The 23,227-nt window shown below is 36.7% G+C and overlaps 1 protein-coding gene and 1 pseudogene across 15 annotated transcripts in view; both read left to right on the top strand.

Annotated features, from left to right (window-relative positions):
* Positions 1-23,227, top strand: part of ROBO2 (roundabout guidance receptor 2) — a 1,466,835-nt gene that overhangs the window by 639,130 nt on the left and 804,478 nt on the right. The gene's annotated exons all lie outside the window — the stretch shown is intronic.
* Positions 13,568-13,686, top strand: LOC113899295 (annotated as a pseudogene).

A 23,227-nucleotide genomic window follows, 5' to 3' on the forward strand; every position in this document is an offset into this window, starting at 1 on the left:
CTCCAAAGAATATAATCAATCTGATTTTTGTATTGACCATCTAATGATGTCCATGTGTAGAGTCATCATTTGTGTTCTTGAAAAAGGTGTTTGCTATGACCAGTGCGTTCTCTTGGCAAAACTTGGTTAGCCTTTGATCTGCTTCGTTTTGTACACCAACGCCAAATTTGCCTGTTACTCCAGGTGTCTCTTGATTTCCTACTTTTGCATTCCAGTCACATATAATGAATAGGACATCATTTTGGGGTGTTAGTTCTAGAAGGTCTTGTAGGTCTTCATGAAAGTGAAAGTGAAGTTGCTCAGTTGTGTCCAACTTTTTGTGACCCCGTGGACTGTAGCCTACCAGGCTCCTCTGTCCATGGGATTCTGCAAGAATACTGGAGTGGGTTGCCATTTCCTTCTCCAGGGGATCTTCCCGACCTAGGGATTGAAAACCCGGGTCTCCTGCATTACAGGCAGATGCTTTAACCTCTGAGCCACCATAGAACTGTTCAATTTCAGCTTCTTCAGCATTACTGGCCAGGGCATAGATTTTGGATTGCTATGTTATTGAATGGGTTACCTTGGAAACAGAGATCATTCTGTCATTTTTGAGATTGCATCCAAGTACTGCATTTCGGACTCTTTTGTTGACTATGAGGGCTACTCCATTTCTTCTAAGGAATTCTTGCCCATGTAGTAGACATAATGGTCATCTGAGTTAAATTCACCCATTCCAGTCCATTTTAGTTAGCTAATTCCTAAAATGTCAATGTTTAATCTTGCCGTCTCCTGTTTGACCACTTGCAATTTGCCTTGATTGATGGACCTAGCATTCCAGGTTCCTATGCAATATTCCTCTTTATAGCATCAGACTTTACTTCCATCACCAGTCACATCAACAACTGGGTGTTGTTTTTGCTTTGGCTCCCCCTCTTCTTTCATTCTGGAGTTATTTCTCCAGTGATCTCCAGTAACATATCGGGCACCTATGGACCTGGGGAGTTCATCTTTCAATGTCCTATATTTTTGCCTTTTCATACTGTTCATGGGGTTCTCAAGGCAAAAGTACTGAAGTGGTTTGCCATTCCCTTCTCCAGTGGACCACATTTTGTCAGAAATCCACCATAACCCATCCATCTTGGGTGGTCCTACACAGTATGGATCTTAGTTTCACTGAGTTAGACAAGGCTGTGGTCCATGTAATCAGACTGACCATTAGGCCACTAGACCATTCAGGTATGACCTAAATCAAATCCCTTATGATTATACAGTGGAAGTGACAAATAGATTCAAAGGATTAGACCTGATAGACAGAGTGCCCGAACAACTATGGATGGAGCTTCTTGACAAGAAGCAGTGATCAATACCATTTCCCAGAAAAAGAAATGCAAAAAGGCAAAATGGTCATCTGATGAGGCCTTACAAAGAGATGAAAAAAGAAAAGATGCGAAAGGCAAAGGAGAAAAGGAAAGATATACCCAAATGCAGAGTTCCAAAGAAGAGCAAGGGGAGATTAGCAAGCCTTCCTCAGTGATCAATGCAAAGAAATAAAGGAAAACAATAGAATGGGAAAGACTAAAGATCTCTTCAAGAAAATTAGAGATACCAAGGGAAGATTTCAGGCAAAGATGGGCACAACAAAGGACAGAAATGGCATGGACCTAACAGAAGCAGAAGATATTAAGAGGAGATGGCAAGAATATACAGAAAAACTATCCAAAAAAGATCTTCATGACCCAGATAACCACGATGGTGTGATCACTCACATAAAGCCAGACATTCTGGAATGTGAAGCCAAGTGGGCCTTAGGAAGCATCACTATGAACAAAGCTAGTGGAGGTGATGGAATTTCAGTTGAGCTATTTCAAATCCTGAAAGATGATGCTGTGAAAGTGCTGCACTCAATATGCCCACAAATTTGGAAAACTCAGCAGTGGCCACAGGACTGGAAAAGGTCAGTTTTCATTCCAATCCCAAAGAAAGGCAATGTCAAAAAATTCTCAAACTATCACTCAATTGCACTCATCTCACACGCTAGTAAAGTAATGCTCAAAATTCTCCAAGCCAGGCTTCAACACTACCTGAACTATGAACCTCCAGATGTTCATGGTGGATTTAGAAAAGGCAGAGGAACCAGAGATCAAATTGCCAATATCTCTTGGATCATTGAAAAAGCAAGAGAGTTCCATAAAAACATCTACTTCTGCTTTATTGACTATGACAAAGCCTTTGACTGTGTGGATCACAATAAACTGTGGAAAATTCTTTAAGAGATGGGAATACCAGACCACCTGACCTGCCTCCTGAGAAATCTGCATGCAGGTCAGGAAGCAACAGTTAGAACTGGACATGGGGAAACAGACTGGTTCCAAATAGGAAAAGGAGTATGTCAAGGCTGTATATTGTCACCCTGTTTATTTAACTTCTATGCAGAGTACATTATGAGAAATGCTGAGCCGGATTAAGCAAAAACTGGAATCAAGATTGCTGGGAGAAATATCAATAACCTCAGATATGTAGATGACACCACCCTTGTGACAGAAAGTGAAGAAGATCTAAAGAGCTTCTTGATGAAAGTGAAAGAGGAAAGTGAAAAAGTTGGCTTAAAGCTCAACATTCAGAAAACTAAGATCATGGCATCCGGTGCCATCACTTCATGGCAAATAGAAGGGGAAACAGTGGAAACAGTGTCAGACTTTATTTTTCGGGGCTTCAAAATCACTGCAGATGATGACTGCAGCCATGAAATTAAAAGACACTTGCTCCTTGGAATAAAAGTTATGACCAACCCAGACAGCATATTAAAAAGCAGAGACATTACTTTGCCAACAAAGTCCATCTAGTCAAAGCTTTGGATTTTCCAGTAGTCATGCATGGATATAATAATTGGAGTATAAAGAAAGGTGAGTGCCGAAGAACTCGTGCTTTTGACGTGGTGTTAGAGAAAACTCTTGAGAGTCCCTTGGACAGCAAGGAGATCCAACGAGTCCTATCCTAAAGGAAATCAGTCCTGAATATTCATTGGAAGGACTGATGCTGAAGCTAAAACTCCAACACTCTGGCCACCTGATGCAAAGAGCTGACTCTTTGGAAAAGACCCTGATGCTGGGAAAGATTGAAAGCTGAAGGAGAAGGGGACAACAAGAGGAATGGATGGTTGGATGGCATCACTGATTCAACGGACATAAGTTTGAGTAAGCTTCCGTATTTGGTTATGGACAGGGAAGCCTGGCGTGCTGTGCTGCAGTCTACGGGGTCACAATGAGTAGGACACAATCGAGGGACTGAACTGAACTGTTTTATTTCACAAACATTTGATGAAGCTCTTTCTATAAGCTAACTTTTTGAAATTATACTTTTTGGATTAGTTTCTTTGATAACCATTTTCTTTCTATAGAAAAATGATGATCCCTTAATTTTCAAGGGTATGACCTTGATCTACATAGATTTATTTGACATAGGTGCCATTTATTCATTTATTTATCAAGCAAATTTGAGCACCTGTTGAGTATGAGACATTGTTCATGGTGAATTTCTTAAACAAAACCCTCACCATTATCAAGCTTGCATTCTCTTCTCTTCCTCTTTTTGGGGTGGGGATAATTTCACATCTTATTGCTTAGTCACATAAAGTTCTTTAAAATTAGATGAATATTAATTATTATAATTATATACCATATATATTATATGTTATAATATTTTCTGATGTGTCTATGAAATTAATCAATAAACAATCAATAATTAGAATAGAAAAGAGTTTTGTTTGAGCCAAACCAAGGACTGGACCAGAAACCCCCTTCCCAGATTACTCTCAGAAGCTGCTCCAGAGAAGCTGGATAATCCATACAGTTTTATATCTTATGAGAACTAAAAACATTAAACTAGTCAAGGCTTCATGTCTCCAAGGTTTCAGAAAACAAAACAAAACATTCCAGCATGTAGCCAGCAAGTCAGCGTGTCCTTGACACACGCAAAGCGAGTCTTGTCATCAAAGGAAGACCATCATTGGTATCATAGGGAGAGGTATTTAATCTTTATTTTTAAGATGGATAATCCTTTACTTTTGGTCAATGTGTACTTTTCTTTAATAATCAAGGCAGATGTACTATGTAGGCTTGATAGGCCACAAACTGGCTAAATATAGCATAAATTTTAAGTCACCTCATGTGTAATCCCAAATGACTTCCCTGTGTCTCAGTAGGTGAAAATGTATTTGATCAGAAGCATCAGGGATTATGCCTATGGTACGATACTGATGGCAGATTTCATGACCTTCTGTCATGGAAATGGATCATTTTCCAAAAGTTTGCCTGACTTATTTTGAATTTGACTATAATCTTAGATTGCTGGGAGAAGACCTTTGTATCACAATTGATTAGAAGGTATGTCTCTTAAATGGGCTTTCCAGGTGGCTCAGTTTTGAAGAATCCACCTGCCAAGAAGGTGACATGGGTTGGATCCCTGGAGGGATCCCACATTGGGAAGATCAAGGGATTCCCTCATCGAGAAGAGTCCTTGGAGAAGGAAATGGCAACCCACTCCAGTATTCTTGCCTGGGAAACCCCATGGACAGAGGAGCCTTGGTAGGCTACAGTCCAGGGGTTGGAAAAGAGCTGGACATGACTTAGCAACTAAACAACCATGTCAGTTAAGGTGGTGTCACACGTGATAATGTGCGTAATAAGAAAGTTGGGCCAACTCATTAAAAGTATCATCAGTATAAACAGATTCTGGATTGTCAGTTTCTCAAGACTCCGGAAGAAGATTTTTTTTCCCCCATAGCCTTTGACAAGAGTTAGAAACAATTAATATAACGATTTTAAAACTCCCATAGGGAAATAGCATGCCAGCTAAGGCTAAAATTTGGGACCAATGCTGCTAGCCTATATGTGAAAACAAAACAACACATTACAAGAGAGGCTGGTGTTGATTAGTAAGAAATAAACATTCCTGTGGTTCATTTGAAGGCAAATCTGTAGTAGTCAGCAGAGAATACGTGTGACTACATCTGAAGGTTGGAATTTTCAAGTTCCTGTGTGCACTGAGAAACTGAGTGCCACAGCAATGCAGATGAAGAAAAGATGGTGTCGGATGCTTTCCTTTTCCATCTGGTGTTTTATAGCAGCTCCAGTACTATTGCCTGGAAAATCCCATGGACAGAGGAGCCTGGTAGGCTACAGTCTATGGGGTCACAAAGAGTCGGACACGACTGAGCGATTTCATTTCACTTTCACTATGCTCACAGTTACTCTTAAAGGAAAATAGAATGAAAGATAAAACCACCTTCACAGTGTCATGTTGTTTATGCTGAATAGTCTAAGCCAAATTATTACTTAGGAATAAATTAAATATTGAATAACACAGAGTCCAAACACAAATTAGATACACTCGAGGGAAACGTCTCACTACAATGATAGCCCAAGTTAATTCTACTTGCCTGGAAGCAAGAAGCTAGTGCTACCAGTCCCAGGAAAGAGGGTTAATATGTATTTTGCCATTTCCACCCTGTATTAAATTGCAACAATCCCAGTATTCTCTACTACTCCCCCTAATTTATTTTTATCCATGAATGTAGTGCAGGAGACCGGGGTTCGATCCCTGGGTCGGGAAGATCCCCTGGAGAAGGAAATGGCAACCCACTCCAGTACTCTTGTCTGGAAAAGTCCATGAACTGAGGAGACTGGTAGGCTACAGTCCCTGGGGTTGCAAAGAGTTGGACATGAATGTATTACCAAATAACACATTATATATTTAACTTTTTTTTTAATATTATTTCTCTGGCAGTGGAATATAAGCTTCACAAGGGCATGGATTTTGAAATATTTTGTTTCATTTTAAATCCCTCGCTCATAGTAGGCGTCCAATATATATCTTTGAAAGAAATAATTTATTAATCTTGTAAATTTAATTATGATACAGGGGATATGATAGTTTATGTAACAAATATTTTTTCCAGACACATTCTGAGAAACAAAGACTGTTCTGAGCCCTAACAAGAGATTTGTTAATTAATTCACTCATCTTTTACCTAGATGCTTGAGAAATATAACTTTTAAGATATTTTAATATAATTTAATATTTTAAGAAATATGTTCACATATGTATTTTACATACATGCATAAAACATTTGATCACATGTAAGTTTTCAGTAATTATTTTCTTTTTTTTTTTTTAACTTAGTTTGGCTCAATATAAAACTTTTTCTTATTCTCCCCTCCTCCCTCCCACCACAGGCACCTAAGAATAATCATAAAATTCTTCCCAAAACACAGGAGTATTTATATGGAGAAGAACCATGTACTTTTTATTATATTTCAAGTTTTTTTTAAGGATTAACTTTTAAATGCATTTGATATATATATGCCTCTGCTGCTAAGTCGTTCAGTCATGTCCAAGTGTTTGCAACCCCATGGACTGTAGCCCACCAGGCTCCTCTGTCCGTGGGATTCTCCAGGCAAGAATCCTAGAGTGGGTTGCCATGCCCTCTTCCAGGGAATCTTCCCAACTCAGGGAGTAAACCCACGTCTCTTATGTCTTCTGCGCTGGCAGTCAGGTTCTTTACCACTAGCATCACCTGGAAAGCCCATATTTTGTGCTAGGAAAAACATCATTCAAAAATGGAATTATAAAATTTAAAGGAATTATGCATCAAATAGAGACTACAACAAGAGGTTGTGGGTTTTGTGAGTTATGGAAAAAGCAATTCTTCACATTTGCTTCAATGCATATTCTCATAGTAATATTGCTATTCATAAATATAACAATTGCATTATAGGTAAGCTGACAGAACCTATTGAAGCAAGATTTTATTGAGATATTTTACTCTCTTAATAAGATTTTACACTTAAACTCTATCAAAAGAAATGATTCTGCAAAAGATTCTGTTTTGCACTTATTTTTTCCCACTTGGTGTACCAATCTCATATCTCTTGAGTCATAGATCTGCACAATTCCACACCTTTCTCACTGCCTCCACTTGCTGTCAAGTGAGCTTGACAATTCTTCTTTCCTTATCTCAGAAGTTCTGCAGTTAAGAATGGGCTCCTGTAGTCCTTTTAGTCTAAGGATATATCTAAGTTTCTTCCTGAATCTTTGATATGCCTGTTCTTCTCCCTGCATTTACCCTGTGAGTGTGAGCCTTCAACGGCAGAGAAAAATCTCCTGCTTTGTATCCCCAGGAACACTATCTTTGCCCAATTTGAGTTTGTGGCTGAATTTCTTCTGCCACCAACTGTTATTTTTGCCTTGTGTTTCTCTTGCCTATGGCTAACTCTGGTAGTAGTATTCTTTATATCTCATATCTTATCTTCCAAGTGCACTCTTTGAGAGTTTTGAAACATTGCTTCTGTAAGTAATGAAAAATATGTTTTTTAGAAACATGCAAGCTACTTCTAAATCTTTCTCTTTTTTAAACAACATAAATACCACTGAAGAAAAGATTAAATTCCATAGTGTCACTTAACTCTAGGTTATCCTAGAGAATACTTGCAAAGATTTGGGCGAGATAAATGGAGGGGGAATGCACTAAGGAGACCAGTGTTGCACCCCAGCTGCTGCGTAGGACAACAGAGATGGGAGCCATGACTTTCCTCTGTGCTCTTCTTCCATTGCGCCATCTCAGGCCCCACATACTGGAAAAATAAGGTGTTTTAGGTTATGATAAAGTAAGAGTAATGAGAAGAGAAAGGGTGAGACAGCTGTGTATTGGTGGCCCGTGAAAGACAAGAAGTAGAAGAATACCAGGTAAAACTAGTGTAGAGTTAGAGTTTCATAAGCTGGCATTTAAATATACAATATGCATTTTTAACATTTCCATTTTCAAGTCTCAGATTATCTTGAAAATAATAGTCAATTCTCACTATTCCAAAAAATAAAGTTCTATTTTACTCCAAAAGCACAGAAGGGTCACAACCTTCCTAGAAGAGGAGCTGTGATCCAAATCCATATTTCCAGATTCCTACTTCAGTGTCTTTTTGTTACTGGCTCCTGTGGTTGATATCCTAATTAAAAAACTGTATCTGTTGTCCTTTTCACCAGCATACTACCATTGCTGAAAAAACTATGATTCATATGTAAAAACCCAAGATGTAACTTGAAAATCTTTTTTCTATTCTAGACACAAGTTGCTATGGACGCTCTACATGCTTCCTGTTTAGAGTTTTTATTCAGCCATCATTTATGTGCTCAGAAAAACCAGAATGTTGTCCTTAGGCACTCACGGAAATATCTGTCAATATCAGTGCAGTAAAAACCCGATTCTACATCTCCCAAATTTAGATCCTGGAGTTAACTCAATTTTTAAACTCTTAATAGCTTTATTTTTCTCATCAAGTTATAGTTTTGAAGACAAGTATGAAGAAAGATTGATAGCTACCGATAAAAGCTGGCAATTTTTTTTCCTCTCCATGGCTGGCATTTGTTACAGCAGTCAGGCAGAAAATGAACTGCTTCTTTAAATTCAAAGCAAGTATGTGATGAGATTGTATGAGATTTTAAAACATGCATAATGGTGGCTTGTTTATTATTGTAATTCACAGATAATTATAAAGAGTAGTAATTCTCATGGCAAAAACTAACATAAGTAACTCATTTTTGCCTTGGAAGATTTTTCTTATGGGGAATAAAATTTTAACACTGGAAATAAACATTTACCTTTGATAATGTATTTGCATAAAATTATATAATTTGAGTTAAATATTTATGTATGTTTTATAATCATGTATGAGATAGACTGTATTACCTATGCATAACTCAATGCAATATGCATAGGTGTTGGGCATATCTATATGTATTTCACTAAATATAATTTTAACAAAAGATACTGTGAAGGCAATAGAGATTTCAAAAGAACTTCTTAATTCATTAGGTTATTTAGCTGCACACACACTGCTGACAATCCATTGAACTGATCTGATCATGATGTTGATTATTGTATTTTTTAAAAACTTGATGTGCAATGCATACATTTAAATATATACATAAATTACTCATTTATGTGTTCCTCATAATAACCCTATGTGATAAATACTGTCACTGTTACCCAGTTTATAGGGGATGAAGCTATGTCACAGAGAAGTTAAGTGAGTTATTGCCTCAGGGTGCAGAGATTAAACAGCCTTGTTGGAGATAGAACCTTGGCCGTCTGAGCACCAGTCTGTATTCTTATCCATGGTGCTACACATTTTCTATTAATATAATTTTTAAAGTGTTCATCCCTTTTCCTTCCCTTCTCCAGGGGATCTTCCTGACCCAGGGAAGGATCACTATGCAATAATAGTAATGTCAGTTGCTCAGCCATGTCCAACTCTTTGTGACCCCATGAACTGTAGCCCACCAGGCTCCTCTGTCCATGGGGTTCTCCAGGCAAGAATACTGGAGTGGATTGCCATGCCCTTTTCCAGAGGATCTTCCCAACCCAGGGATCAAACCTGAGTCTCCTGCTTTGTAGGCAGGTCTTTACCATCTGAGATACAGGGAATCACAAATAGACTTAACTATATCCTCTCATCTCTATACTGATATCTCCCAGTTTGACTACAAGTGTATTAAATGATTCATTTTAAATTTGTAAGTCTATTTGCTTAAGATCCCATTAGACTTCAAAGTAATTTAGTTTTTATAGAAATGTTAGTGTTTAAGTTAATTTTATGCCTTTCCTACATGAGGATGATAGTTTCCCTCAGTAGAACAAACATTTTTGACTGTTACTATAAAGTGAATTTGAATTTCTATACTTTTAAACTTTACTCAACCTTTGTTCCTACTCTCTCTTTTCAATCTCTCAGTTTGTAACCAACAGAAAGAATGTTTAACCAAGTTAACAAGGATGAGAGATGCATTCTTCCACCACTGATAAATAATAGGGATAAAATAAAAATTATTGACTTCTCAAAGATTAGTTTAATAATGTAATAATATTCCAAGGGCCTACTATGTGCCAAGGAGTCTATTAGGTACTGAATGTAGCATGAGGGGCAAAATCTTGCAGCATAATAGGGAATATAGTCAATAATTGAATGGCTAAAGGAAATGACCCTCATAGATGTTGGCACATGGACTTTCTATTTTAATACTGTATTTCAGATAAGTCAAAAGCCACAGATAAATTGTCAACCCTGAAAACTTATATATATATATATATATATATATATATATATATATATATATATTTAGGACATGAGGGGGCTTGCCTGATAATTCAGTTGGTAAAGAATCTACCTGCAATGCAGGAGACCCTGGTTTGATTCCTAGGTCAGGAAGATCCACTGCAGAAGGGATAGGCTACCCACTCCAGTATTCCTGAGCTTCCCTTGTGGCTCAGCTGGTAAAGCATCCACCTGCCGTGTGGGAGACCTGGGTTCAATCCCTGGGTTGGGATGATCCACTGGAGAAGGGAAAGGCTACCCAATCCAGAATTCTGGCCTGGAGAATCCCATGGACTTCAGAGTCCATGGGGTCGTGAAGAGTCAGACATGATTGAATGACTTTCACTTCACTTTTTTCACTTATTGAGGGCAAGAGGAGAAGGGGGCAACAGAATGAGATGGTTGGATGGCCTCACCGACTCAATGGACCAGTGTTGGAGCAAACTCTGGGAGAGTGTGAAGGACAGGGAAGCCTGGCACACTGAAGTCATGGGGTCACAAAGAGTCAGATATGACTTAGTGACTGAACAACAATATAAATATTATATATATATATATATATATATGCATATCTTTGTAACATTAATTCCTTTCTGTCCTTTAGACATAGTTGAATATTCATTTAAAAAATCAGCATTGAAATTTTAATCTGCAGCTCCAACTTGGCAGTCCAGACATTCTGGTATTCTAGTGTTAATTCTTAAACCTAATGTAGTTCACCTACAAAGAAGCATTCTCAGCATAGGTACAGATATATCAGTCACTGGTCTGACACCACCATTTAGGAAAAGGGCAGATGATTGGTTTGATTAAATGTCAGAATAGAATGATTCTCACATCCACAGCCATGTCAGATTTGTCAACATCCTTCACCCTGTCTTTCTTCTTGTGGTACCTATACCTAAAACTGTGCATTAAGCAATTTACTTAGGTAATCCTTTTATGAGCACCTGCTACTTGAGAGGCACAGAGAAGTCACTAGTAGAGGTGAAAGGTTACTTTGGGGAAAAGAAGACTAGATAAAGCATAAACACAAGTGAAAAGTATAATTAAAGTTTCTCCTTAGGAGAGTTAGTTATTCTATTCTTCCTGTTTCATATATAAGTGCTTGAAGTTGCTCAGTCGTGTCCGACTCTTTGCAACCCCATGGACACCAGGCTCCTCCGTCCATGGCATTTTCTAGGCAAGAGTACTGGAGTGGGTTGCCATTTCCTTCTCCAGGGAATCTTCCTGACCCAAGGATCAAACCCAGGTCTCCTGCATTGTAGACAGACGCTGTAGGAGAAACCATTTTCCTTGAAAAGTTGAGAGGAATTATACCTTCCAAAGGGGCTTCCCTGGTGGCTCAGGAGTAAAGAATCAGCCTGCAATGCAGGGGCCACAGGAGAAGTGTGTTCGATCCCTGCTCAGGAAGATCCCCTGGAGGAGGGCATGGCAACCCACTCCAGTATTCTTGATAGAGAATCCATGGACAGAGGAGCCTGGCGGTCTACAATCCATAGGGTCACAAAGAGTAGGACGTTACTGAAGCAACTTAGCATGCATGAAGGCATATCTTCCAAATCAGCCAATGTTTTAATGAATGACTTGGGACATACTATCAAGATAATTGTTTTATTCCTTCAGTTTGATTAAGCTAAAATTCTGTGCAGTCTTATTCATCTTCGACATTTTTTTTCTATTTTGATTTTTAAAATTTTGAATTTGGAAGCGTAATGGGTTACTTTACTCCAAAACTTTTGCAATATTATCTTTGGATAGTATTATCTAAACAGATGGAAATGAATCCAGCAAGATTTTCATTTATTAATTCACATGCAGAGTGACAGTAATATTCTGGGACAATGAAAATGAAGGTATAAAGATCACTGGGATCTGACTTCAGCTAAATTTGGTCTCACTGCAACATCCTTTTCCATTCAATGATCCTTAATGGTTTCTTTTTCACATTGACATTTTAACCTAGCATCTTTTGGGATCCTTTCAATATTTGAGTTTTATTATTCAAAATGATTGTTCTCTAATTCTAGATTATTAAACTCAAAATTTAAGGCAAATTGCACCTCACATAAAAACTCATTTTGTCTTTCCAAGATTGTAGAAGTAAAAAGTGAAGGAAAAAAGTCTGGTTTTCACATATTCCTCTCTTGGTCATACAATTTACCTGGGAAGCAGAATGCTGTGAGGAAAGGAGCCTTGGACTTGACATCAGGAAATGGGCAGTGGTCCCAGCTTTCCTCTCAAAGGTTGTGCTAAGTTAAGCAAGTTTCTTAACTTCTCCAAGCTTCTTTTCTTCCTACTGTTTTTGAAGTCCTAAAATCGATATGGAAATTGTTTATTGAACAGTGGTACAAAATGACTATCATTAGTAGTAATATGTACGTATGGGTATGTCAGAGTGGTTGTTATAAACTTTTCTCATCTTGTATGCCCATCAGTTTTCTAAAAGGAGTATTACTTCATGGCCCTATTTAAAGTGTTTGATCATCTAGTCTAGTTGAGACACTGCTCTAAAAATCTGTGACATTTATTAACTCATTAGCTGCTACAAAAACTATTAAGTATAAAGAAACTGTCACAATCTCAACACCTTGCAGATGAGTCCTTTGAATTTTGATAAACACGAAGCTATGTAGGTATTTTTTTTCTTTATGCATTTATGAAATGAGAAAGCAGGGAAAATTTGGCTTGAATGGCTATGAAAATGGAAGCTTTTAGAAATCATATACATTGTGACCATACACATTATTTAAAGTTTATAATGAGCATAAACTTATTTTAAGAAATGTTAAAAAAATATAGAACTTGCTGGCTGATTCCATTTTCAAGATCAAAAAGAGAGTTGTGGCATACAACAAGATCCTTTCAGAAGAAATGGAAATGACTGTCAACAAGTGATATGATGTTTGTTCCTGACACACATCTTATTGATCTGATGTAATCTTTTCTTTCTATCTTATAATGATATATTTTAGTCTCTGTAAAACATATTGCCACTTTGTGTCTGCAAGGCAACTTAAAAACTTTTCCTGAATAACTATTTTACTCTCTTAAAATCATAAAGAAAGTGCAGCAGTGGATTTAAACCAAAAAACACAAGAAATTTGAGTTTAACTTATTCAAGAAACAGGAAATAGGTTGGAATTGAGACAGGGGAATCTAATAATGATTAAGTGGGGGGGAGGGGATGAAGCTTACAAGAATAGAACATATTAGGAAATCTACTGTTTAATAGAAAGGGTTATTTTCAAATTTCCCAGTTTGTAAAGTAAATCCACAAAATTAAAGCTTAGTGAAGTTTGTCAGCAGTTCCTGTAACTACAAATGTTCTTTAGTTAAAAATTGCAGTTCTCCTGCATCCTCAAAATATGTGCTATTACTGTTTCCAAATTTGAAATAATTTTTTGTTGTTTTGTTTTTTTAATTGCCCAAAGTCATGTGTCTATGGCCATACCACCCTGAATGCACCCAACCGTGTCTGACCTAGGAAGTTAAGCAGGTTTGGGCCTGGTTAGTACTTGGATGGGAGACTGTCTGGAAATATCAGGTGCTTTGGGCTTCCCGGGTGGCACTAGTGGTAAACAATCCGCCTGCCAATGCAGGAGACATAAGAGAAGTGGATTTGATCCCTAGGCTGGGAAGATCCCTTGGAGGAGGAAATGGCAACCCACTCCAGTATTCTTGCCTAGAGAATCCCAGGGACAGACAGAGGAGCCTGAAACGGGCTACAGTCCATAGGGTCACACAGAGTTGGATGCGACCGAAGCGACAGCATGCGTGCAAAGTCATTTATGAATTGTTTAAATAGGAAATACTTGACCAACAATGTATACAATGTACATATGAAAATGTCCTGTAAGTCTTCAAAAAAAGGTAAAAGAAAAAAAAAGAACCTAAAAACTCTAATTAATCTAAAAAGACCTCAAGCACAGGTAAAATTCACCATGAAATGTCAAGATTATAAAGCCAAAAACCAATTCTGTTAATATATTAGGTAAGATACTAAACATTAGACATAAGACAAATTTCTTACGCTGATTGAGTCATGAGCTTTGTGAGCAAATTACTTCTCTGCATTTGCCTTTTCTGTGTTGAGAAATACCTGTTAGATGATGCCCAAATTTTGTAAATTATTAGAGAGATCCTGACTCATTGAAAAAGACCCTGATGCTGGCAAAGATTGAGGGCAGGAGGAGAAGAGGGCGACAAAGGATGAGATGATTGTATAGTATCATGGAAATGAGTTTGAGCAAACTCCTGGAGAAAGTGAAGGAGAGGGAATCCTGGAGTACTGCAGTCCATGGGGTGACAAAGGGTCAGACAGTTTAGCGATTAAACAACAGCATAATATAAAAGCTCCTATCCCGAAATCACAACTGAAAGTTTTTAGTTCTAGTAATACAATAAAGCTTATCTTCAGAAATAAGAAGCAAAAGATAAGAAAATTATATTTATTTCTTTTCTGAAGTAATTATCTCTTTCTCATAATTTGCTTGAAATAACAAAAAAATCACAGGGCAACATAATTGTCCAAGAATATCTAGAAAGGATCATAAGTTGTTTAGAAAGCTAAAATTCCATTTGGTAGATAAAATAATTTATAAACCTGTCCAGTGTATCCATACACAATAATCAGCAGCCAATTAATTTCCTAGATGTTCTTATAATTCTCAATCAATAACAACTGATTGCTTTATTTTCCAATCAATGATTCTCCTATTAATGACCCAAATGCAACGTCAAAAAGAAGTGAAAATTATCACATCAGAAACAACCCCATAATCATTTCATAAGAAGATAATTTATAGATAAAGCTTCATTTTGATGAACTGAAGCTAATTAGGCAGTATATATTCAACCTTAGGCAATGAAGCCTTTTAAACAAAGATTTTTTTTTTTAATTGGGAAGAGGGAATTATTATGATGAATTGCTACTTTCACTCTTTACTCTCAGATTTCTCATTTGAAACAGAGAAATACAATGATATAATCCAGAGCCCAGAAAGCTGAGATTACATTCTTTGTACAGAGGGAGTTTAAAAAAATAGGTCCTACATGTCCAAAGGGCACACAGATAACTTCTGAGTAACTCAAACATAAACAGGAAAGAAATCTGATAGAAAATCTTGGTGGTAGTCCAAAGCAGTTCTAATTACTGCCACTTTTTGTGAAAAATTTGAATTAATAGGATGAGAGGACAAAAGAAAAGGCAAAGCATGATCAACCTTCCAACTTTATAATCTGAAACCTTGACCCTCTTTCAGAGTGGGCCTCTCCCCATGAAACTGCCTGAGTTGATGGATGAATGAGTATTTCATGTGGTGGGAGAGGCCTTAAAGAGACATTGCTCTGGTTGTTTTACCTGTGTGAAACATCATCATTATGGAGGGAGTCAGGCTCTCCCCCTCATGAAAGTACCAAGACATTCTAAGGGCATATGTTTATTTGAGTAACAAGTTACTTGGGTCTGTTATTTAGTGTCAATTAGGGTCATGTTTCTGCCTGCATTGTGTGTGTCTATTTTATGTATGAATACTTCTTTAATCATTATTTCTATGTATTATCAGTACTCCAATAAACTCAAGGTATCTGTGATTGAATACAATATAGTCATTTTTTATTACAAAGATAGAATCTTTGATAAGATTTTTTTTGGACAGATTAAATCTGGTGAATAAATAAATCAATACACCATGTATCTTTAACAGATTGATTTTATTCTGCCCAGAAATACTGTGATAGTTACATCAATTCAGCCACTTATTTCTTGGGCCACTGCTGGACTGTTCTAAACTTTCCCACTGATGAACAGTGCTCTGAAGATTAGTAAATATGTAACGGGTTGAAATCCAATAGGGTTTCTGATGTAATTTTGTGAATGAACATAATGGTTTGGAAGGGAAAACTTTTACCAAAGCATTTTGTGCTGGGAGTATGTGTATTCATGGGAACTTCTTAAATTTGTATATTCATGGGAATTGCTAAAATGTATCCTCAGTTGCATGGAGTATGACACATAGGTTAACACCTCACCGCCAATTCCAAGATTATCAGTATTAAATAATCCACCTGCAATGTGGGAGACCTGGGTTCAATCCCTGGCTTGGGAAGATCCTCTGGAGAAGGGAAAGACTACCCTCTCCAGTATTCTGGCCTGGAGAATTCCATAGACTGTATAGTCCATGGGGTTGCAAAGAGTCAGACACGACTGAGTGACTTTCACGTCTCGTCACATCTTCAGGAATTTACCACCAAGAGTAAAATCCTTCCACGTTGACTAACTTTTTAGAAATAAAATGCAAGGATAGAACATAAACTCGGAAATTTCCTACTCAAATATGCATAAGAGAAAGTAGCAGAGGAAAAGGAAAACTTAGTCTCTGTTAGTATATTAGCATTCAGTAGCCTGGCATCCTGCAGTCCATGGGGTCGCAAAGAGTTGAACATGACTGAGCAACTGAACTGAACTGAACACATTATCTTATTTGTCTTAACATCATGAAAAACTGTGACCTATTCTATGACAACATCATGAGTGCTCACTTTTCTGAAGAACTACAAGGAGAATAATTCTTAGTTCTTGGTACCAAGAAAATCTGCATCACTTAGAGTATATTTTTTTACTAAACCTTAGGTCAATCTTGTATCTTTCTCTTTTAGAGTTGGTTGGATGAGGCTGAGGGGGATGTTGAAACAAATTTATACAAATGTACAGGACTTTTGGGTATACATCTCAATATGATGCTGTTATACTGACTATATCAAGATCAAGAAGAAAAAGATAATGTTGCATTCTTATTAAAGTCAGTTTTCTCAGTTTGATTATAGAGCAAGCAGATAGGTGCACATGTTGGAAGAAGAGAAAGCAGAGTAAGGATTTCAACAGATGACAAATCAGAGGAGTTGTCTTAAGAGGGAGGCAGGAGCAGTGTCACATTCTCAATGAAGAAAGGGCTTTCTTGGGTCCAGTGGGGTTGACTACTGCCAAACTTGGGTGTGCATGCTAAGTTGCTTCAGTCATGCCTGATTCTTTGTGACCCCATGGACTATAGTAGCCTGCCAGTTTCCTCTGTCCATGGGATTCTCCAGGCAAGAACACTGGAGTGGTAGCCATTTCTTCCTCTAGGAGATCTTCCCAACCCAGGGATCAAATCTACGTCTCCTGCATTGCAGGTGGATTCTTTACTGCTAGGCCACTGGGAAAGCCCCAATCTTGAGGTAACTATAAATAGGGACAGAATCCTAGTTTCTCTAAAATTCAATATAATTTTTCAGACAATATTTCCCTCGCCTCTTTTAACATACCTATTTGAAATTCTCGTATGTAATTCTCTTATTCTTTCATAGTACTCATCATCGGTTTATAGCTTTATTCTTATCTATTTATTTTTGGTCTCACACACCAGGCTAAGGGTTCCAAGACAGCAGGGATATACCACTTTATCCCCAGGGCTTAGTCTTGTCTAGCAAATAATCTTAAATACATGTTTTAACTATGTGAATGGTGTGTTTTCTATGTACTGAGAAACCCATTAAGAAAACTTAAGGACAGAATATGAAATTATTCTAGTCTTGGTACTATTATGGGTAAGGGCTTACAGAATGAAGAGAATCACTTTACTGAGACAGTTCATAACTTCCTTGTCCTTTCCTACTTAAAGTTAGACTATTGTCTTAGTCCATTTGGGCTGCTATAGTAAAAATGCCATAGATTGAATAGCTTAAAAAACAAGCATGTATTTCTCACTGTTATGGAGGTTGGATGTCCAAGATCAAAGCACCAGCCAATCTGTTGTCTTCCTACTTTGCATACAGTCATCTTCTCCACTGTATCCACAAATGGTGGGGAACACAGAGAGGAAGCAAACTCTATCATGTCTCTGTTATAAGGGCACTAATCTCTTTCATGAGAACTCCACCCTTATGACCTAATTACTTGCCCGTACCTCCTGATACCATCACAAAGAGGGTTAAGATTTCAGAATATGACTTTTAGGGGAATATAAACTTTCACTCCATAACAGGTTTAGAATAAGTTGTAGATTGTTACAGTTGCTGGTAGTTCTTTTGAATAAAGACAAGGCAGTTTTAATATGCCCATCTTTCACTTGACCCATTGATATGAATTACACAGATAAATGCAAAAAATTTAATGAGACATGCTCTTGAAGCAATCTTAACTGTGGTTAATGAAGCCTGAAAAAAGAAAATTAAATTGTTAGAAAGTGGAAATAAAGGACTTTATAGTCAGATGTATTTTTGTATAATAACTATTGTTTTGTGAACCTGATTATAACTTAAAAATACATGTGAAAGAGATTTTTATATGGACATGCATGCATGTTCAGTCACATCTTACCCTGCAACCCCATGGACTATCACCCACCAGGCTCCTCTGTTGATGGGGTTTTCCAGGCAAGAATACTGGAGTGGATTGCCATATCCTACTCCAGGGGATCTTCCTGACCTAGGAATCGAAGCTGCATCTCCTGTGTCTCCTGCATTGGCAGGTGGATTCTTAACCCTGTGCCACCTGGGAAGCCCTTTTATACAGACATTTGAAATATGAAAGAACAAATAATCTAACACCATAGCATCTTTTTCTGAAGACAGTTCAACAAGAAAATGAGTAAACAATCCTAAGGAATTCTTTGAATTCACAGAGGACAGTGAGACCAAGAGGTCGTGCCTCTTACACTGTTAACTATGATCCACTACATACATTTTTTTTTCAGTTAGTAGAGGTTTATAATAATGAAAGTTTTGATCTATTTGAGGAACAGATAGATATTGGCTTAATTTTCTAGTTATTTGTTGGGTCACCCTCTCCTGAAGACAGCGTATTGACTAGGAAGGCAGATATGCTTTAACTTGACAAGGGACCTTTAATTTTAGTGTGTCTTTAAGGCACTCACTGGTAATGATCAACTAAGGGACACTGGGATCCATGGACAGAATGGCATCCTTACCCAGAGGGAAGAAAACTGCAGCTTCGCATTAGTGCTGTAACGTTTTTGCTTCATTTTTATGTTCTACGTAAGGTAATCAAGAGTCCCATTAAAGTAAAGAATGAAGTCTGGTAGTCTGTTGCTTATTATGCACTCACATCATTGCTATTTGCTTTTTCAGTAATGGCGATTTCATTTCTATCAAGAATTATAGACTTTTCCAAGGAAATTCTTACCTTGAGAGGATTCAGAAATTGCAGTACCTTCAGGCAACACTTAACATGGATACAAAAGAAATGAGGTTCTTACTGACAAGAAAAATGATTGATAAGTATACGCTGAAGAAATCATGAAAATGTTAGTAAACCCAAGAAAACTATTCAGTGGAATCAGCTCTATGTAAATGAACACCAACATTTGCATATTTCCTTTTCCTTCTTCATACATTAAGAGGCCCCAGGTGGTGCTGAAACAAGAGTGCAGTTTGTTTTGGGATTCGGTAACAATTTGTATCTTTTGCTCATTCACCAGCTGTGTCAAATATGGTGCATGATAACTGGTGGGATCTTCTCATTGAAGAAAACATTTTCTTTTAAAATCTGGTTCTTGATAGTCATGTAAGTGGAAAATAACTTATTAGCTAGAAAACCATGATTTAGATCTTAAACCCAGAGTCTTACTCTAAGAAAAAATATAGTCCCTTATTGCTTTAGAAAACCTAACCAGGTACAAAGAGAGTGGTATTATCAGTGAAAACCAAAGCACTGGAAAAAAGGAGAGGAAAAAAAGGATCACAGAAAGAAGATATTACTATGTTATCTTTTCTAAATATTAAGATAAGCAGAAATTAAAACTTCTCAACTGTTCATTTTAAGAAAATTGGCCATACAAGACTGCAATTAAGGATGTTTACAAAATGTGTAGACTCCATTGAAAAATGAGAATGTGGAGACCCTTGTTCAAAAAACAGGGGGAAAAAGTACAGTTAAAGGTACTAAGACATGAAGCTCTTTCTTTTAAAGTATTTTATTATTTATAAAACACAATGGAAGAACACATGAGTATTAACTTACAGATAGTAAAAAATAATATTTTGGTATCACAATTTTATAAAATATAATAACCATTAATTAATATGATAGCAATTCATCATAAGATATTCCTGGCTCATTTTCTATAAATTTATTTACTAATTTATCAAAATTTATATTTTTAACAATTTCATTTTTAATCAACATAATTACAAATGATGTCAGTTATGCTAGGCAGATGTTTGACAACAAACAATTTGGATATTTTTAAAGTTAGAAGTGTCATTATGATTACACAACTAAAGCTATTAAGAATATTTTATAGATGGATAATATTGAAACATATTTTTTATAAATTATTTCAAAGTTTTAGTTCATATGGAGCCATTGATTCTCAAGGAAAACTTTTCCTAAAAAGATTTATCTTTTTATACAAATCAATTTCATATTAACCTGAATTTAATTTTAAAAGTAAATTTATACAATAGCCTTTTTATGTTTTCTCTGAAATTTCCTTTTGCTTATCGGCAAAAAGCCAAAAATGACTTTATGATTTGTAAATAATTTAAAGCACTTGCTTATGCATTCTATCACTATATCTTTAACTACAAGGAAAAAATTTAATTGTCTTTATTCTTAATAACTGATTCACCAAAAACTGCATATTGTAATCCAGTTTGCACAGATCAACTATCTTTACATTTAATTTATATTTTTAGCCTATGGCTACTTACTTTGCAATGTTGCAGCAGCTTTAAAAAGTAGTACCTGAACTCTAAAAAGTTCCAGTAACTCCATGATATGCCTTATTGCAATATGAAATATATGCATTTATTTTGCTATAATGTACTGACAAAGTTTACTGCCTGAGCAGTTATCTTTTCTAAATGTTAGTTCAGTTTAGTTCAGTCGCTCAGTCTTGTCCGACTCTTTGCAACCCCATGGACTGCAGCATGCCAGGCTTCTCTGTCCATCACCAACTCCCAACTCATGTCCATTGAGTCAGTGATGCCATCCAACCATCTCACCCTCTGTCATCCCCTTCTCCTCTCGCCTTCAATCTTTCCCAGCATAAAGGACTTTTCCAATGAGTCAGCTCTTCGCATCAGGTGGCCCAAGTATTGGAGATTCAGCTTCAGCATCAATACTTCCAATGAATAGTCAGGACTGATTTCCTTTAGGATTGACTGGTTTGATCTCTTTGCTGTCCAAGGGACTTTCAAAAGTCTTCTCCAACATCTCAGTTCAAAAGCATCAATACTTCTGTGCTCAGCTTTCTTTATAGTCCAATTCTCACATCCATACATGACTACTGGAAAAACCATAGCCTTAACTAGACAGACCTTTGTCAGCAAAGTAATGTCTCTGGTTTTTAATATGGTGTCTAGGAATCATGAATTATTCCATGCGCTTCCCAGGTGGTGCCAGTGGTAAAGAATCCTCCTGCCGATTCAAAAGACGCAGGAGATGCAGGTTCGATTCCTGGATCAAGAAGATCCTCTGGAGTAGGAAATGGCAACCCACACCAGATTGCTGCAGGGATAATCCCTTGGACAGAGAAGCCCGGTGAGCTACAGTCCATGGGGATGCAGAGTTGCACATGACTGACTGACTAAGCACACACACACATATGCAATTTTCATCCTTCTGTGACTGACCTACTTCACTTAACATGATATCCTTATTTCATCCAGGTTGTTGCAGATGGAAGAATTTTCTTTTCAAGGTTATAATATCTATATCTGTACCACATTTTCTTTATGCACTCGTATGTTGGTGGATATAAGGGTTATTTCCAAATCTTGGCTATAAAACATGGTACCTGTAGTTAACAATATGGTATTGTGTGTTTTAAAATATATTAAGAAGCTAGATCTCATATTGTGTCCTTACCACAAGACATAAACACCATACACACACACACACTCAACTCATAAGGAAATTTTGGAGATAATGGATATGTTTAATAGCTTGATTGTAATGATGGTATCACAGGTATATGGGTGTGAAAAACATTTCATGGTGTAAACATTAAATGTGTGTGATGTTTTGTGTATCAGTTATACTTCAACAAAGTTTAAAAGGAAAGAAATAACATGTTTATTAGAAAATGACACTTGAAGGAACCAAAACTCATTTCGTCTAACTTATTCATAAACAGAATGATGTCATCACTTTTGACATTCTCAAAAGAAGCTAGTTTAAAATAATATTACTAATAAATATGCTGTCATCATTTATAACAGATTTCATCTAGAAAGGAAATATAGGGTTAGCCTTTTTTATATTTTGGGCCCATATAAATAACTAGCTTCTCTTATGCACAGAGTTGGAGTTTAAAGTTCACCTTTCCTGTTCTCAGTTTAAAATTTTACTGTTTGGTTCTTTCTATAAACTTTAAGTAATCCTTAAATTCATAACATATAGTAAGTTACAAAATTGTCCATTTGGTTCTGTGGCTACTGCACTAAGCTAGTAATTTTGAAGTTTGAATCAGTGTCTGAAATGCTTAGTCTTTCAAAGCTGTATCTTGACTTACCCATATTACATATGAAAGAATTATGATCTTTAATACTAATGTGAATTCTGTTTGTAAAGTTTGCATATTGCTATGTTCAAAATCAGTATCAATTAACTGAAACTACTAGATTCATTGCAAAGAAGGTGTGAAGTGATACAAAATATATTTCCAAAGCAGTACTCAAGTTAAGCTTTGATTATAAAAGTTAGACAAATTTAAATAGAATAAGTTTTAAATAAAAATGCAGTACATAAAATGAAAGCTTAAACACAGCAATGGTTTTAATAAAAGCTCATTTAAAACTGTGATTCTTGGCAAGCATAACCATTACTATGTTAAACTATAAAATCTATATATTCACAGGGCAAACAGTATTCTCTTTGTTAAGCCAGAGAATTAAAAAAAAAAAAAAAATTCAAGCTACACTAATAAATTTTTAGTGAGTCCTTTCAAGTATCTTGCCAAAACATTAGACAGGTTTAGGGGGATGCTTGGCTGAAAATTGATCCATAATAAATTGATTGATGTCATCACTTGACTATACGTCTTCTATGGTCTATGATTTAGGTTGTAGTACAGTTGGATATGTATTTGACCCAT

Source organism: Bos indicus x Bos taurus, chromosome 1 (assembly GCF_003369695.1).
Source record: "Bos indicus x Bos taurus breed Angus x Brahman F1 hybrid chromosome 1, Bos_hybrid_MaternalHap_v2.0, whole genome shotgun sequence".
Classification (NCBI taxonomy): Eukaryota; Metazoa; Chordata; class Mammalia; order Artiodactyla; family Bovidae; genus Bos; species Bos indicus x Bos taurus.